The sequence below is a fragment of the Podarcis bocagei genome (genome assembly GCF_964188305.1).
Source record: "Podarcis bocagei genome assembly, chromosome: 15".
Classification (NCBI taxonomy): domain Eukaryota; kingdom Metazoa; phylum Chordata; class Lepidosauria; order Squamata; family Lacertidae; genus Podarcis; species Podarcis bocagei.
Window position 1 is genome coordinate 30,377,337 of NC_138141.1, and position 12,646 is coordinate 30,389,982.

The following is a 12,646-nucleotide window of genomic DNA, read 5'->3' on the forward strand; positions in this document are numbered from 1 at the left end:
TTTTTCAAATTAAAATTTCACAGAGATATATCAAACATAAATAATCAAAACAAGATTCCATTGAATCCCCTGGACTTCCATCCTCCCCTTTGTAGGTCCTGTTATTTATCATTTCCTTCCTCATCTTTTATGGTAGTCCAGATCTTTTGCATCTCCATGGTATCCAAAATTCACCCTTAAACTACAAGTGATATTCCAATCCTACTAACGGTTTTAACTGTTTACAATGGTCTTTAAGATAAGTTATAAATTTTCCCCATTACTTATTTTAAAAAATTAAGGAATGGACACAGGGAGTTGGGTATGTTCAGCCTGGAGAAGATGGAAAGGTGAAAGTTATCTTCAAATATCTGAAGGGCTGTCACACAGAAGATGGAGGAAACTCGTTTCCTCCTGCTCCAGAGGGTGGGAGCAGAACCAATGGATTCAAATGACAAGAATGGTGATTCCAACTAAACGCTAGGAAGAACTTTAAAGGCTGTTTGACAGTGAGACAGATGACTTTGGAAGGTGGTGGACTCTCCTTTGCAGGAGGTTTTTAGACTGAGGTGGATGGTCATCTGTCAGGGATTGTTTAGCTGTGATTCCCACATTGCAAGGAGTCCCTTTCAACTCTATGGTTCAAGAGTTGGTTCTATGGTTCAAGGCAGCTGAGACTGACCACCTCTCACAAGGCGCCATTAATTGTCTTCTCAACCCACCTGGCCAATCCCATTTTGTGACCTCCTTAACCAAGGATCAAGCATGCATAGGAATTGTGATAGGATGTGGGTTGGAGTGGGTGCAGGCCCTGCCCTCTCCTGCCTATCTATAAGGGGAAGATGCAATTGGAGGAGGAGACAGAAGCTCAGCGCAGCACTGAGAGCAACTGACTTTGAAGGTGAAAGGTAGGAGGACTCTGTAGCAAAGGAGTTTGTTCCAAAAACTGACCTTGGAGAAGGAGGCAGTTACAGTGTAAGTGGGAAGTATTCTGAGAAGAGGAACACAGTGAACTCAGGAAATTCAGAACAGAATTATGGAAGGTCTGGAATGAAAACGAGGCAGGCAAGCCAATCCTTTCTATGTGGGACTGTCCTGGGATGCAAAGAATAGCCATCACTTGAGAGCGTCCATCCAAGCTTTGCATTCAACTGATCAAATACTGGCTTCCAGGTAGATCTCTGCTTTCTCACACAGGGTGACAAACCCAGTAGCTTTCTAAGGGACCTAGACTAAGCTCCTGCCACCTGGGAACTAAGCCATTTCATAGGAGACCCACCATGTGAAATACTCTCCCTATTGAGAGTTGGAGGTCACCATCGGTAGTGTTTTCACCATCAATGAAACACCTGTTTGTTTACCCAGCCTTTTACCAACTGCTAGTAAAGGTTCCCTGTTGCCTTTGGGGCCTTTGCTGTTTTCACTCTAAGTACTCTTTTTTTAGAGATTACTGTCATGTTTTATGATGTGAACCACTCTGGTATTTTTTGATAACAAAAAGCAGTATATAAATTCCGAAAATTAGTTAATTAGTTAATTAAACCCTAAGATCCAGATGGGGAGGCCATAAGTCAGATGAACAGAGGACATCACTGTATAAGCCTGATTGGCAGTAGAAATAATTATTATTTGCTTGTTTGTTTGTTTATATGCAACCCATCTGACTGGGTTGCACCAGTCACTCTAGGCAGCTGCCAACAAATTAAAACACAGTAAGCTATCAAACACTGAAAACTTCCCTGTATAGGAAACTTCCCTATAAAATGATTCCACCTTGCAGAAAAAAGACTCTTGCAATAAATTGCCCTTCAGGAAAACATCAAAGACCTGAGTTTCTCCCAGCAACTGAAAGGCTAAAGCAGAATACAGTTTAGACTCTGGCCTCCTAGACCACACCAAACCACAACTGCTAGCAGAGGAGTTCCAGGGATTGCTTACTCATGAGTAGGCTGCTTACTCATGAGAAGGCCCCTTTTACTCAAGTGTTCCATGGTGACTTGGATATGCATGCTGTGCTGTTGCTTTTCGGCTCAGCCGTGGCCTTCTGAAGGACCAAGGGAGGGGGAGAGAGGGAGAGATTCATAGACTCATAGAATTGTACAGTTAGAAGGGTTACCCACAGGGCATCTAGCCCAACTCCCTGCAACCTCCTCCTCTGACAGCTCCAGGGCTTTTTAAGCAGGTCTCTCAGCCTGGAAGGCCTGTGAACAGGTTCCTTAGCATTTGTTCAGAGGGGACCCTGCCTGCTCCTGGATCTGTGTCCTGGTTGTCCTCTGAGAATTCAGTGTCTGGTATTGGGTCAGAGCTGGGAACGGCATCTCAAAGGAGAGGTGGAGGAGCTTTAGGTGGTGAACATCACAGAAGCGGAGGAAGCCTCCGAAATGGTCCTGAAATCTCCTCTTCCTCTCCAGACAGTATGAAGATCTCAGGGGCTACTGTTGCCTTACTCCTTGCTGTGGCAGCTCTGCGTGAGTCAACCTGACTTTTCAATTTGTACAGTACTATACATTCCAGCCACAAAATAATAATAATAAACAACCTCTCATAATCATCACAGTATGAGGATGCATTCCACCGCAAAAAGCCACCAGAGGAAGGGACAGAATCATAGAAGGGTAGAATTGAAAAATCATAGAAGGGTAGAATTGAAAGGAGCCACCAAGTGTCCTCTAGTCCAGGCAGGTCCAACAGGTAGATCGTGATCTACCAGTAGATCACTGGACGCATGTGGTAGATCACTGGTAGATCACTGGCTCTTCCCCCCTCCCCAAAGCTTTCCTCCTCCCTAAAAGAAGCTCAACAACTTTGACCTGAACCCAAAAAAGGAGATTGATCACTGCCAGTAGATCACAGTCTCTTGGGAGTTGGCCACCCATGTTAAGTCCAACCCCCTGCAGTGCCTGACAGATGGACACCCAACCTCTTCTTAAAAGCCTCTGAGGAAGGAGAGTCCATCACCTTTTGAGAGAATCCGTTCCACTGTTGAATGTTCTCCCTAATGTTTAGGGCTGTGAAGGATATGGCCCTGGTTTTGAGAGAAAGACAGGGTGGCCTGGCAGAAGGGAAGACCCACACAGACCCCAGCCCTGATGTCTTTCAACATAAATGCTCCACAAAGAGAGAGACAAGGGGTGCGATCCTCCAGTCAAGTGGGTGGTGATGTCTCTGGGTGTTTGATGCAAATAAACTCCCATAGCTTTAGCTCTTGGGCATCTTACACATTTCATAATATGAATAGCAATGCCTGCTCTCCCCAGCTCTCCAGGCTCGACAGGATGCCCCACCTGGCTGCTGCTCTGCCCATTATCCAGGAAGTGTGGGACCCACTGCCGTAGTGGATTATTTCTACCCCGACCCTAAATGCGCTCTGCCTTCTGTGGTGTAAGTTTTGGGGAATGGGTGAAAGCCAAGGTGTCAGTTGACGAATGGTGGGGGATCAGGAAAGATGGGAAGCAAGGACTTAAGCATTTGGGAGCTGGGTTTGGGGAGCGGGGAGATCATAGATACGATAGATGGAGAAAATCAGGAGTGGGTCAGAGGGAAAAGGAGGAGCTGAGACTGATTTTGCTTCCCCACTAGGGAACGGCAGATCCTTCAGTTTCAATTTCTCTCTATTTTCCCATCTTAAATTCAGCATTTGCAGACATTCTGGTGCACCTTTGTTCCAAAATATGTGAATTCCCCAGGAAAGAGTGCTTGTTTGTATATTATTTTCGCTAACAGAGACATGTTTGTCTGCATTGGAGAACTGTATCCAAAATTCAGAGAAGTCCAAGTGTTTAAGATGGGCGTGCTGCTTTGGGAAGCGGGGATTTGGCTGGCAGGCTCGCATTTAATGGTGAGCAAAATGAATTTGTGCCCCCTCTCTACCCCCTGCTGAGAACATGTGATCTGTGGTGAGGACGGGCCTGGTGCCTTTTAACAAGGAAGAGGACCTGCCTGCCTGTTTTACCAGTTCCAGAAGTGGAGAAATAATGGAGAAATAAATAGCCCTTGTTCAGTGGCCCATTGAAAATGCATTTGGGATTTTTTAGTCCAGAGAAAAAGCAAGTAAGAGGTGACACGACAGAAGTTTATAAAAATGATGCATGGCATGATAAAATGGGTAGAGAAATCCAGCCAGTAAATAATAAAATTGCTGTTGTTGTTGGTCTCCCTCTCTCATAACACCAGGCCATAATGTGACCACACCCTCTGTCCTCCTAGGACAGAGAAAAGTGTTATGTACGGAAGTTCTCACCCTGGACCAGCAGGGGGATACTGTAGATAGTTCAGGTCCACATATGCAAATAAGGGATCAAAAGTGACGTTCAGTGATTGGATAGTTACGGAAAATGGTTACTGTTGCGTTCTAGTGGAGCTCTATATAAGCAGGCTGGCTGAACCCTTCAGTTCAGTTCTGTTCTGGCCTGTGAATAAACAAGAGCTGTTTGAAGAATCGCTGTGTCATCTGATATGTTCACCCACAACTTAACAAAAAGAGTCTTTCTTCATGAAGCACATCATTAAACAGTGGAACTCCTTCCCTCGGGAGGCAGATATGGCCACCAACGTGGAAGAGAAAGCGTAAAAAAGAATTAGATAAATTCAAGGAGGAGATGTCTCTTGATGGCCACCAAGCCATGATGACGATGCTCTGCCCTGACAGATGGAACCTGGATGTGTCTCCACAGAGGCATAGCAAGGGCAGGTGATAGCGGTGCAAAAAAATTTGTGTGTCTCCCCCACACACACACACACACACATTGCAGGCCCCAGAGTTGTTGAGCTTCTTTTAGGGAGGGTTGGCCACAAAACAGATACGCCCGCCGATCGGGCTAATCCGACCGATGGGCACATGAAACCATGCTAGCACTGCCAGCAAGGATTTGAAAGCACTGCCCACTGGGGGTGTCAGCGCTGCCCACCGATCGTGAAAATCCGCCCGCCGATTGCATAAAACCACCCGACGGGGATGCGAGTGCCACCCGCCAGGGGGTGCCAGGCTGATCACCAGGCGGATTTGTGCAATCAGAGGGTGGATTTTCATGACGACAATCACGCCACTCGTGATCCGCCCAGGGGGATTTTGTCACACACCCCAGGCATGACACCCGGGGCGGCCCGCACCCCCCCTTGCAACGCTGCTGCTTCTCCACAAGAATGGTTCTCTCGTTTACAGACCCCAATTGCTGGTTTCCTACAGACATCTGTTTGGCCACTAGGAGGACAGGAGGCTGGCTGAGATGAACCTGAGCCATTAGGGGTTATCTTATGCTCTTATGGCTTCTCCTTTCCTTGACAGGTTTATTTTGCTTATCCAGAAGCAGCTCTGCGCTAACCCAAAAGCTGAATGGGCCATTAAACTTGTGAGATTCTTAGACGCAAAGCATGGGATCTCCTCCTGAACCATCGTGGCTCTGCCTGAATTCTATTGTGCGGCTGCAGGATGAATTTATTTCCATACCAAATTGTATGTGTTGATTTATGCACATTAATTAATTAATTTAATTAATTAATTTAATTAATTAATTAATTAAAGCTACTTAAGTAGCTTTTTTTTTTTTTTTGAAAGCGCTTTGCCCTCTGAACTGAGTGAAAGAGAGCTTGAGAAGACATAGCTACAGTCATGTTTCCCTTCTTAGACCAATTGCTGCTTATCTGTTCTGAGCCTGTCGGCAGGTCAGTTCTCTTGCTGGGTTCTTTCAAAAAATAAAGATGTGAAAGGTCTCCTCTCTGTCTCTTGCTGAGTCCTTCTTTTCTCTGGGAATCCCAAAAGGAAGTGGGTTGAGCTGGAAAGTGGGGGAGGAGCTCCATGACTTCCTCCTGGGTCCATCTTGGAAGGGGAGGGGGATACAGGTCATGCCCACAACATTCTATTTTTTTTTGTTAAATCGTTTTTATTAATTTCCAATAAAAAACATCCAATTAACATATCAAATCATAATCCAATTAAAATAAAAAACTAAAATAAAAAGACCAAATTATCATCCAAATTATAATTATTATTATTTTGGGACTTCCCATAGTCTGGACCTTGAAGCATATCTCCAAATCTCAGTCCTGCCTCTCCTCATTGCTTCCATATTTGCTGTAATGTTTCCAAGGGGTTGCTCGAGAGTAAGCAAGCAACTATCTCCCTGCTTGGCTGTGAAGCCTTGCTTTTGCTGCCAAAATAAACCTTATCTGTCCGGAGCCCCACTCTCCTGCGGCTCGCTCAATCACTGGCAGAATCCGTGAGTGGGCGGTTCTTAAACTTTCCCCAGCAAAGCAGCTTCTTGACGCCCAGTCTGCGCCTCCCCTCTCTGCGCGGATGCTTTCTGCGCAGGGAGGGCGTGGGTGGTGGAGGACCCCTCTCCTCCCCGCTTTTCCCAGGCACAGAGTCCTGGGACCGCCTCGACACTTCCGACTCCTGCAGCTCCTCTCCACTGGAGGCGTGTTTACTCTCCTCCCTTGAAGAGGAACCGCTCCCCACGATCCCTGGGGGTTCTCTATAATCCATTCGGCTTTTCCTCTCTCCCTCCTGAACTGATGGCAGTTCTCTGACATTTTCCACAACTCGATTTTAACGCTTTAGTCCACAACATACATTCTAAGTGTTCCTGCACCACCATAAACATCCTTTGTTTGTTTGTTTAGTCGTTTAGTCGTGTCCGACTCTTCGTGACCCCATGGACCAGAGCACGCCAGGCACTCCTGTCTTTCGCTGCCTCCCGCAGTTTGGTCAGACTCATGTTTGTAGCTTCGAGAACACTGTCCAACCATCTCATCCTCTGTCGTCCCCTTCTCCTTGTGCCCTCCATCTTTCCCAACATCAGGGTCTTTTCCAGAGAGTCTTCTCTTCTCATGAGGTGGCCAAAGTATTGGAGCCTCAGCTTCAGGATCTGTCCTTCCAGTGAGCACTCAGGGCTGATTTCCTTAAGAATGGAGAGGTTTGATTTTCTTGCAGTCCATGGGACTCTCAAGAGTCTCCTCCAGCACCATAATTCAAAAGCATCAATTCTTCGGTGATCAGCCTTCTTGATGGTCCAGCTCTCACTTCCATACATCACTACTGGGAAAACCGTGGCTTTAACTATACGGACCTTTGTTGGTAAGGTGATGTCTCTATAAACGTCCTGACATCACACAAAAAATCCTGGGAAGTGTAACTTGTTATGGGTGCTGAGAAATGATAGCAAACCGTGCAGAGAGCTACTATTCTGTGCATCTTGAACAAGCTGTGGGATTCTTTGGGCAGAAGTTATTAAAGTTCAAGTGGTATCACAGATGCTGTGAATAGGACTAGAGACAGTTTTGCAATCTGAGGTTCATGTTCTGAGGTTCAAGTTTAAAGTTTATTCAGAGCATCAGAAAAAACAGGTGTATTGGCCGCCCGGATGCTGCTAGCCCAGAGATGGAAGGAAGAGACAACCCCGACCAAAGAAGAATGGCAGATCAAGTTGATTGACTATGCTGAAACGGCAAAATTAACTGGGAAGCTCAGGAATCAAGAAGAAGAGAAATTTTTAAAAGAATGGGAAATGTTCATAATGTATATACTAAATCATTGCAAATAGGTTGAAGCATTAGCAGGCTTTTAAATGCACTAATAGAAACCACAGATAATTTAGGAAGATGGAAATATTGATATGCAAATGAAAATAGAATTAAGAAGACCAATGGATGGGATGGGCGGCAGTCAGTAATCTTAAGTAATCAGAGTAATCTCAATATGTGAATGTGTAAGACATTTAGAGGTAACTTTATCACTTTTCTTTCTTGTTTCTCTTTCTTTCTTTCTTTCTTTCCTTCTTTCTTCCTTTCCTTTCCTTTAGAAAATCAAATAAAACAATTCCTAAAACCAAAACATGAGTATCATGGAGGATCCTAAGGCTATCGGCGGCTACTAGCCACAAAGGCTCTGCTCTGCCTCCACAAGTTGGAGACCATAATGCCTCTGAATGCCAATTGCTGGAAACCACAGGAGGGCAGAGTGCTCCCATGCTCAGGTCCTGCTTGCAGGCTTCCCAGAAGAGGCATGTGGTTGGCCACTGGGAGAAGAGGATGCTGGACTAGATAGGCCATCGACCTGAGCCATCTTATGGAAGCCTCCTTCAAAGCAAATTGCCCCCACTTCCCAGACCCAGTCACAGCAAAGGGGAAGAGAAGAACGAAAAGGGCCTTCCTGGTTCTCCTTTTTCCACCCTCCTCCTGCTGCCTCGGCTTTCGAGGACAGTTTCCTGCTTCTATGGGGCCAGGAACCAAGGGTAGAGCAAAACCCCTTTTGCCATTGTGCAATACTTGATTTCCTCCGGGGATATATTTAGCCACACGGCACAAATCACGCCGGCCATGGCCCACGGAAAAGGGATATTGCATCACCAGCAGGCTCTTGGTGGCTGCTCTCCTCTTCCTCAGCCAGCCACCTCTGGCAGCGGAAATATGGGGGAAATGCCCTGTTCTCGTAGAAACATGGGGAGCTGTGAGTCCATTGGTCTATCTAGCTCAGTATTGCCCACACTGACTGGTAGAGGCAGCTCTCCGTGGTTTCAGTCTCAAGGGTCTTTCTCAGCCTGACCTGCAGTTGCTGAATATGGAAACTGGGAGATCTTCTGCAGTGAATTTCCTGGGGTTGGACTAGATGACTCTTAGGGTCCCTTCCAACTCGACAAAACTACGATTCTATGCAAAGCAGGTGCTCTGCTACTGAGCTATGGCCTTTCCCCAAAGAATAACGTAAGATTCCAGTCCTCATGGTTGATTTGAATAGGAACGCAGGAAACAACCTTACTGGTCCATTTAACTCAGTATTGTCTGCGCTGGCTGGCAGCAGCTCTCCAGGGTTTCAGTTCCAGCAGTGACTAGAGATGCTGAAGCTTAAAACAGGAAGACCTCTTGCAGATGCTCCATCTACAGAAACAGCCATAATTTGGCCACATCCATACCATGCATCTGAAGTGTGGCTTAGGGGTTAGAGGGTTGGACTAGAACCTGGGAGACCAGGGTTCAAATCGCCACTCAGCCATTATGCTCACTGGGTGACCTTCATGGCCAGTCACCACCTCCCAGCCTAACTTACCTCACAGGGTTGTTGTGGAGGTTAAATGAGGAGGGGGAGAACCTTGAGCTCCTCGAAGAAGGAAGTGGGCTATAAATGTAATAAAGAAAAGCAATCATATATCACAAGAGTCCTGGGAACTATGGTTTGTATAGTCTCATGCCCAAAGCTTTAATAAAATATTTCAAAAAGCAGGGGGGAATCTTAGGTCATTTCCAGAGGAGGAAGATGATGCCCCTGTTTGAGAAATGTGAGCATGGGGCTGATTGGGATCCTTTGTTATTCCTAGAATCATAGAATTGTGGAGCTGGAAGGGACCCCAAGGGTCATCTAGTCCAATGCCCGGCAATGGATCCATTAAATACCGTATTTTTCGCCCTATAAGACGCACTTTTTCCCCTCCAAAAATGAAGGGGAAATGTGGGTGCGTCTTATGGGGCGAATGCAGGCTTTCGCTGAAGCCTGGAGAGCGAGAGCGGTAGGTGCGCACCGACCCCTCTCGCTCTCCAGGCTTCGCGGACCTCTCCTCAAGCAGCGGGAACGTTCCCACTGCTTGGGGAGAGTTGCCGGCATCCCGAAGCCTGCAAGCGCTGATCCCAGCACGCGCAGGCTTCGCGGATCTCTCCTCAAGCAGCGGGAACCACCGCTGGGCTCCCACGGCTTGCAGAGAGCTGCCTGTTTGGGGGCTGGGGTCGGGGGAAGCTCGGGCTGCCCCAGCCCCGCGCCTGGGGGGGAAATAATTTTTTCCCTTTATTTCCCCCCCAAAAAACTAGGTGCGTCTTATGGGCCGGAGCGTCTTATGGGGCGCAAAATACGGTAAAAGAATATCTCATTGAGCTGCAGAGTCATTCTCTTATTCATCCGTTCTTGGAAGCTCACATCTGTTGAGTCGGCTCCTCTGCCAATTGCAGACATAACAAAACCATTCTTGGAGGGACCCTCCCTTCTTTCCAAGATTGTACAATCGTCTCTCTTGCAATTGCCAATTTGAAAGTTAGCATTTCTTTTCTTTTTTTCAATGGGTGTCTTCTATAACATTCCAGTATGTCGCAATAGAGAAATACATAAATGGGGGCAGGGAATCAGAGTGAACCTCTTGGATGAGCACGTTTAACCGCTGACTGCGACGCCGCAGCGATCTCTGGTGGTCAAGAGGAGCTATTGCTGCTGCCGCCTCCCTCACTGCGCATTTCTCATAAATGCAGTTCCATAGGCATGTCTTGCCTTTCCATGCTCTGGGTGCACAACAAATGATCTGTCTCTAGAAGTCTTCTTCGTCGTTGCAGCACAAAGCTGTAGACTGGAGAGCAGCAAAGGAAAGGCATGGACGAAAGCTCTCATAAGTTGTGGCTAGTCACTTTTTGATCCTGTGTTTGTGTCTTAAAGGATGCTGAACCCCATAAGTTAGCTTGTTTTTATTGTTTTTTTATTATTATTATTTATTTTAAACAACGACTCTCACCAATTCTTCAGTTAAAGGTTGTCCAAATGCAGACAGCTCTTTCAAACCAATCAATGGATGCTCCTTACACTACCTCAGTAATCCTCACAACAGCCCTGCAAGGTTGATCAGAAGTCTCACCCCACCACCACCACTCACCCACACACAAACACACACACACTGTAGCAGATGAGAAGAGTGATTGGCTTCAGGCTACCTTGCAAGGTCATGGCTAATAATAATGATGATGATAATGATGATAATAATAATAATTTATTATTTATACTCTGCCCATCTGGCTGGATTTCCCCCAGCCACTCTGGGCGGCTTCCAACCAAATATTAAAAACAATACAGGCTGAGGGAAAATTCAGGCTGGAAATTCCTCTCTTCCCTTTAACACTCTTAGTCAGGATGCTCTCTCCCTAGGAATGAAGGTGAGGCAGCCGTGTGAGGCTAGACCCCCTTCCTCTCCAGGTGCTTATGCTGGGCATCCACCATTTCGGAGATCAGCTCCATGAGCACCATGCAGACATCATCTTGGCGCTCATCTTTCTTCCCCTAGAAAATCCCCGGCAGCCCAGAGGGGTGCTGACGGGCTGTTGGCAGAGCAGAAGGGGGCGTAGCTCAGTGCCAGAGCACCTGCCTTGCATGCAGAAGGTCCCAGGTTCAAACCCCACCCCCGACACCTCCAGGTAGGGCTAGGAGAAGATCCTACCTGAACCCCTGGAGAGTTGCTACCTGTCAGTGAGGGCAATGGACCAGTAGGTCTGACTTATACTAAGGCAGCTTCCTAGGTTCCACTTTTCTTCCAAGGAGCTCAAGGCGGGGTACATGGTTCTCTTCCTCCCCTGGCCCAGGGCTTCATGGCTGAATGTGGATTTTTACACTGGTCTCCCTACTGGTCTCCTCCACACTGGCTATGGCCTAGTTTGCACACCATGGAAAGTCAAGCTGTTTATGCCCCAGTTTAGATCACAGTGAAAGACTGGCTGGCCCAAGATTATCTTCTTATGTTCTTTTGGTACTTCTCGTCATGGTGGATTTTGGAGCAAGCCCTCTCTTCTTCTTCTTCTTCTTCTTCTTCTTCTTCTTCTTCTTCTTCTTCTTCTTCTTCTCTGAAAAGGGATTCTTGGCAAATGCATGGACTAAACATCTCCTGGGGCTCTTCGCAATTTGCTCACAAAGCACCAAGAATGCAGCGGTTACATGGATATGTTTGCTTTTCCATGAATCAAAGCTGGGTCTCTGCGTCGGCTGCCACTGCACTGAGCTGGAAAACATGCAAGTCGAAACATTTTACGAGCCACAGAAATCTGATCAGCTGCAGAAATCTGTTGTGATTAAGGAACGTCTATTAAAAAATTCCAAGGCGCTGAGTGGCAGGTGTTGCTTCCTGGAAATGTCCCGTCACGCTTGTCATAAGAATGACGCGACCAGAGGCATTTGGCAGATCTAGGAACATAGTTATGTTCTTATCAGTTCCATAGAAATATTGGGAGGGCAAGGTTTGCTTGCGCAAAAGCACCAAAGTGGGCATGGATTGGGTAACCCGGATTGGCTAGGATGTGAGGGAATTTCACTGGGAAAATGGCAGCACCCTGGGGGCCTGTCTGAGGAATAGGGGTCTCCTAAAGACTCTCAGCACCCTTACTCAGCACCAAACTACAGTTCCCAAGTTTTGGGGGGAATGTGTAATGCAGACGAGGCCTCTGTGTCTGAAACAGGAGAGGACTCTGCGTTCCTCCTTTTTCCTGGAGCTGCCAGGATTGTCACAAAGCCTGATTTACTCACTGGGTTCATAGCGGAGGCTCCAAAGTGAAAATAAAGGGGTTGGGGAGCAGGGAGAACAAAGGCTTTCTGTGCAAATTATTATTCCTACACAGGGGCTTGTTGACTGGGCTTTGCAGGGTTTTCTTTCAGATTCGTTTGCGGCTTTGAAGAGAGCCGCTGCCTGCCCTGAATTATTTACACCTCGCTGGCAAGAGGCTGTCTGGGAAAATCCCGCAGAAAGGGAGCATGGCCTCCTGACTCAGTGACCTGATGCTGCTCACCAGAGGAAGCAGCTGTGAAAAACAACCAGGAGAGCAAGAGACCAGGATAGAGAAGGAGGTGGCAGCTTGTGCCTGGAGCCAAGCAGAGGAGATTTGGGGAGAGGGCTGTGACTCAGCAGCAGATAGGGAGTGGCAAAACTTCTCTGTTTCGCTT

At 47.0% G+C, this 12,646-nt stretch overlaps 1 long non-coding RNA gene across 2 annotated transcripts; it reads left to right on the forward strand.

The window, feature by feature from the left end:
- Positions 1 to 844: 844 nt before the first annotated feature.
- Positions 845 to 5,466, forward strand: LOC308574052. 2 transcript variants are annotated; one of them, XR_014002320.1, is made up of 4 exons: positions 845 to 887; positions 2,391 to 2,447; positions 3,237 to 3,360; positions 5,264 to 5,466. It is a non-coding gene; the product is annotated as an uncharacterized lncRNA (long non-coding RNA). The 2 variants fall into 2 exon arrangements; XR_014002321.1 differs by lacking the exon at positions 845 to 887 and adding an exon at positions 1,072 to 1,152.
- Positions 5,467 to 12,646: the final 7,180 nt, after the last annotated feature.